The sequence below is a fragment of the Macaca fascicularis genome, chromosome 20 (assembly GCF_037993035.2).
Source record: "Macaca fascicularis isolate 582-1 chromosome 20, T2T-MFA8v1.1".
NCBI classification, from domain to species: Eukaryota; Metazoa; Chordata; class Mammalia; order Primates; family Cercopithecidae; genus Macaca; species Macaca fascicularis.
In genome coordinates, this window is record NC_088394.1 from 258,489 (window position 1) to 264,619 (window position 6,131).

Below are 6,131 nucleotides of genomic sequence, written 5' to 3' on the forward strand. Positions count from 1 at the left end.
CGCGCTTGACTGAGGGAGTGAGGCGCCTTTGCAGGGACCCCACGTGGCCCCTGCAGCTCTCTCCTGCCCCCTGCTGGTTGGCCAAGCAGCCTTGCGACAGTGTGCTCAGTGTGAATGTTCACTGGGGCAGGCCGAGGCTTTTGTTCCAGAAACACTGACTTCAGAAACGGCCGGCTGTGTGTGTTGAGCATGGCAAGAAAGACTTACGTGTGTCTTAAACCTCTTGAACAAAGCAAGTTGATGTTTCAAATGCATCTCAAAGGCTAATGACTTTGCTATGGTCAATATTCAGGAGAAAAGAGGGTTTGATGAAACAGAAAGACAGGAGTGGCAAGTGACATGCTTGTGCCCCGTATGACTAAGCGATGTCCTGGCCGTTCCACACCACGGCCTCTGAGCAGCCAGCCTGCAGATACTGGGTCAATTTAGATATCCCTGATCTCTGCAGAGGTTTGATCAGGTAGCCCAAGAGCAGATAAACACAAACGCTGACTGGAAACCCTGGCACACGGAGACACTGGAAACAGCAAGCTGCTATTAACATCATAGTAAGAGACAGTCGCCTGCTCTCAGGGGTGTCAGTTTCTTTTGCTTCTAGACGTTCATCTGCGTTACAATACAGTTTTGCTCAGTTTATCCCCATTACTCCACTGTCTTCGCCGTTAAAGTCTCAGCCAGCACTTAGCTCTGACACTGCAGGAGTTTCACTGTGCGGCTGACCAGGCCTACCTGGCTTGGCTGTAAAGCAGGTGAGATTTTCCGGAAGGCAGTGACGAGAACCCGAGGCAGGAAAGAGCATTGCTGGTCTACATACGGCAGTGCCCCTGCAGCAGAGCATGTACGTGCACGTTCAGGCTAAACAGGTGTAGGAGAGAAGAAAACCACCTACAATTAGTCACTTAAAATGCCACACACCCAACCCTTGAGACCCTAGCACATAGAGTAGTAGTGGTCTTGGAGATGGCAGGTGTGCTGAAGTCTGATTTTCTCACTTAGCTTTTCCAGCAGCGTGTTCCTCATCTCTAAGCTGGGGCTAACAACTGCCACGCGTAGATTTGTGCATGGAACCGTGCGTGTAAAGTGGGGTAGCCCCCAGGACCTAGGAAGGACTCGTGGTCAGTGTCGGTGGTCATGCGTGCTGTACGGGTCCCCCAGGAAGATGATTGCTACATATAACTCCCTCCGTTCAATGTCACTGAATGTAAAAGGTGGGACATTGGCTTCTGATGTGTCTGGTTTGCTGCAGGCCACGCTGCACCCCGTGGTTCCTGAGCCCTGAGCTGAAGTACATCCTGCTGCATCGCCTGTGTCGCTTTTGCTGTGTCACTTAGAGCTCCTGCCCTGGGAAACTTCCTCGCGCCTGACGAGCACCACAGTTTGCAGCAAGACCTGTCCAAAGCGTGGACTGCGAGAGCCCCGCTGTGGTCCTGTCCTCTCCATGTTGGGAGCGACTTTGTGGGGTTTGTCGGCCCTTCTCTCAGGTGTCCTGTGTCTCATGGATCAGCCGACGAGCCCCGTCTGGAGGAGCACTCTGCAAAACGTTGCCGGCCACCCAGATCTCCTAGCGCAGAGTGAGGCCACATCTGCAGACTTGACCGCACAGAGTCCCGAGGCATTCGGCAAGAAGGGGAGTGGGATGTGTGTGAGATCCCACTGCGGAAGCCGGCTCTGCTCCGTACTCTGCGTGCGGGGTGCCTGATGTTCAGACCTGCTGTGTCTATCGGGGGCCATGGCGGGGTGGTGGGAGTGGGGGCAGGGAGCAGCGCGGATGGATCCAGGAAAGGACTTAGTTGAATCCCAGCTGCCCACATACCTGTTGCTGGTCTTGGACAAGGTCCCTAGTTTCTCTGGGCTTTCGGTTTGATTGTAAGACTAGGACGCCGCCCCAGTCTGAAGATGTCGGTGTGTGCGGGAATGCCTGGCGCAGTCACCATGGGTTTTCCTTCAGCCTCCTCCGTGCCCCTCCCTGGGTCAATCAGTATCCATGCGTGCCACAAGTAAATTACAGTCCCTCCGAAAAACCAGTTGACCCGAGTTTTATGGTCGAGCATGGTGAGTGTCCTTGCCAGGAAATGCCACTAGATGTCTTGGGCCTGCTCCTCTACCTCCACAGCAATCCCCGGAACAGGCTGGTTCAGGACGTGGGAGGTGGGAGTCGGTGTTGTACCTAGGACAGGCTGAAGTCAAAGGCTCATTTGCTCTGTGAGGGGTGATCAGGATGACACATCAAGTGGAGCCCCATGGCTGACCCCGGAGGTGGACGGTCGGGTCGGATTGGCTGCCCTCCAGCACGTGTTTCGAGTGATGCCTTCCCTGGGTTACGCAGCCCTGATCTGTAGCGCACAACTTCCCAGCTCCAGCCAGTCTGGTCTTGCCGTCTCCTTCCAAGAAGGTAGGTGCGGCGCAGTTGCCTTTAAGCGGCTCCTTCTGGACACCGCAGGGCAGCAGCAAGCAAGCATGGGCGACTTTTTTCTTACGTTGACCACAATACGCGGGGCCAGCTTTGCACGATCCCATTCAGCATCACACGTGTGCATCGGCCACTCACCTGTCCATCTGCCACAGACAGGCTTGGACAGGACCATTGAGTGGCCTTTACGGCAAAGAGCCTAAAGGGCTCACAGGAAACCTGGACCCAGCGCAATGGTAACAGCGCAGCAATACCTGTCATTGACCAAGGGGTATTCTGGGCCCGACATGGTGTTAAGTGATCCAGTTCGGTTAGCACTCTTAGAATTAACCCCCTTTTGCCTATCAGGAAATCGAAGACGGAGGGCATTAACGCCAGGGAGCAGGGAGTAAGGGGACACACAGAGGGGCTGAGGGGCTGGGCATTCTGAGCCCACGGATCTGCCCACAGGCCCCGGCTGCACGGGCACCAGGGCTGCTGCTCTGGAGGGGATGAGGAGCTCTGGGGAAAAGATGGAGCCTGACGTGGGTAAGATTTGGATATTTTCAGAAGAGATTTTCAGCCTGGAATGAGGGTGTAAGTGACTGAATCGGAGTGATGAGCCAGATAGCCCGGCTGCGGGAGCTCCCCTGTGGGGTGAGGGAGGAAGGCCTTGGGGGCGTGTGGCTGAGCAGAGGCGCTGGGTCGCCAGGAGCCGCCGCGGGTTTGGAAAGGGGGAGAAACGCAGCGCCCTGCACTGCAAGGGCACCGAGACGTGGTTGTGGTTCTTCCTGACCGTGACAGGCACAAATGGTGCTGATGGTGGAATGCACGGAGTTTGCCTTCAGAGAACTCCTGCTGTCTTTTAAAACCTGGGCCTCTCATTTAAACTTGGTGGCCTCAGGTGAATGGTCAGAAACAGTTTCTGATGAGGTTGCAGAGACTGTGCATGGCCTCTGATTGTGCACATCCTGTGATTGTGTATAGTCTCTGATTGTGGCCTCTGATTGTGTGGGTCTCTGTGTGTGGTCTCTGTGCAGCCTCTGATTGTGTGTGGTCTCTGATTGTGCTCAGTCTCGGATTGTGCGCGGCCTCTGATTGTGTGCGGCCTCTGATTGTGGGTTGTGTGAGTTTCCCGGGATTAAGTAGATGAGCCTCGTGCTGGGGCAGGTGTGCCTTGTGTTGGGCATGTGGATAAAGAAGTTTAACCCGTCTCCTCTTTGAGAATGGCAGGGCAGTAACAAAGGCGGTTGATTTATACATGGCCATCCTCGTGAGGTGAGAACCTGAAAGGTTTACTGCTTTCCCGGAAAGCTGCTCTGGGCGTCACCATCACTGATCATGGACAGCAGCTCAGAAGCCCCCTTAAGGTGCAGGGAGGGACCGGCGCTGGTCCTGTCTGTGCCCAGGCTGCTGGTCACCCTGACGGCCAGGCGATGGCTGCCTGTGCACGAAGCTGGGGTTGGAGTGCATTTGGGCAGTGTCGGCTTTGATTTAGGTCAAGACTGATCAGTCTTCCTAAAATACTAGCCATGAAAGCTTTCATAGATTGTAGTTCTTTGGGAGATTTATATGTGGTTTTTAAAGCACAGGGCCCATGGCCAGTGTTGAATTACATTTTGTTCAGTGTAACTGACAGGACACTGGACCTGAGTCTCAGGCCTGCCACAGGGTTCAGGGAGCTTCAGAGAGGGAGATGTTTGTGCTCAAGTTTTCGCAGATGGGATGGGACATGGGCATGGGGCTGGAATGCTCTAACCTTCAATCTTCAGTCATCGGTATCACCTGTGCACACGCATATCGTTTTCAAAGATGGACAAGCTTTTGGGAAATATCTGAAGACTTTTCCAGTTTTGAAAGAAGCCGGGATGACACTGGAAACGGCAGGTGTCTTGGCTGCTGATCAGGTCCATCACCACGCACATGGTCCCTAACCTGGCCCACCTCTGATCATGCACAGCGGGTGACGAGGTCCATAACCTCACACTTCTGTGCACAGCAGGTGACCAGGTCCCTAACCTCAAAAGCTTCTGATTGGGTGCAGCTGGTGACCAGGTCTGCAACTTCGCATGGCTCTGATTGTGCAGAGCTGGTGACCAGGTCACTAACCACCCACACCTCTATTCATACCCAGCGGGTGACCGGGTCCATCACCTCACACCTCTGATTGTGCATAGTGGGTGACCAGGTCTGGAACCTTGCACACCTCTGATCGTGCACAACGGGTGACTAGGTCCATGACCTCACGCCTCTCTGCACAGTGGGTGACCAGGTCCATAACCTCACACCTCTGATCGTGCACAGCTGGTGGGCGCAGGACCCACTTCAGTGAGGGGCTGACTTCCCAGGTGTGAAGGGGGAATGCTGTGTGGCTCGCTAAGCCCCTCCATGCTTTGGGGGCTCCAGGCTGTGGCCGGCAAGTAGGACGTTGTCCCAGGAGGCTGCTGTGTGTTGGGGATGGGAGGCAGCTGCAGGGTGGAAGTACGATGTTGTCGTAGGGGGGCCACTGTGGGGGGGTGGGACGGGAGGCAACTGCAAGTTGGAAGTAGGATGTTGTCCCAGGAGGCTGCTGTGTGTGGGGGAGGGAGGAGGCAACTGCAGGGTGGTGTGGTGGTCCCCGTGCCACTGATTTCAGGTTAAAATAGAATGTGGACCTCTTTTTACCATAGTTTTTAATGACTCCGCTAGTTTGTGTTGCTGTCTCTTGCTATGAAGTCCACAGTCTGATGTCTCTGTGGTCCCCATGTTTCCCTTCTGCTTGTGTTACCCGATCCTGTGGGTCAGCTGTGAGGAAACCACTCTCCACTCCTCATCTGGAGTGGCCTCGAGCTGGGTGTGCTGGTCTCCTTGTGGGCTAAAGTGTTCCTCTGTTACTGTTTTCTCTGTTTTTTGACCAAATTTAGCAGACTTGTGTATGATGCAAACACTTCAAAAAATGTCTTTTGCCTTTATGAAAAAAACACTTGCATTGCTTTAAAATGAACCTTTCCTGTGTCTCCATCCTTCCTCACAGATTGCTCTGTGTTAGAAACTCGGTGGTGTGTGTGCTTCATGGCCTCATTCCATCAAGCACTGTAACCTCTGAATGCAAAAGTGACTACACTCGAGGCAAAAAACTTTGCAAATGTTGAAAAGAATGAACAAAAACAACATATTGTTCTCTTGTCTACTCTTAAGATTTTGCTGTAGTTCAAACTACATCAAACTCTCACCTACTCCTGTGCCAATATTCATCCTTCAGCTCTGCCTCCGTTCTTCCTTTCTTTTTTCATGCTATGGGGTCTGCTTTGGAGATGTTATCTACTTTCATTCTTCCAAAGTCAAGCTTCTAGCTTTGGTTGGAACTGCAGACCCATTGACTCATTCAGCAAATACTTTCTAAGCACATGGATAGTCACTGAGAATACCGTGGTTCACCAACATGACTGTGGCCCCTGCTCACACGAACTTGCGGCCTGATGGGGAGAATGGGCACTAATATGATAATCAGTCTAATGGGTTTCTGATGAAGAATTGAGGAAAGCGCACCAAAGAAAGGGAAGCGGGGTTCTCTAAATTTATGCTGTAAAAGAATCTGGCGTATCTTGGGATGAGAGGTAGAAAACCGATGCATTCTGGAAGGTATGATCCCCTTGCAGTCTGGAGAGAAGTAGAGGTTGCTTGTTGAGGGGGGTGGAGTGTAGGGACACCACGGTCTAAACAGAGATGGGGGTGCGTGCAGAATGCCTCTTGCAGCAGGAAA

At 53.2% G+C, this 6,131-nt stretch overlaps 1 long non-coding RNA gene across 1 annotated transcript in view; it reads left to right on the forward strand.

Annotated features, from left to right (window-relative positions):
• The window catches only part of LOC135968747 (uncharacterized), a 164,093-nt gene that overhangs the window by 120,844 nt on the left and 37,118 nt on the right, over positions 1 to 6,131 (forward strand). The window lies entirely within an intron of this gene.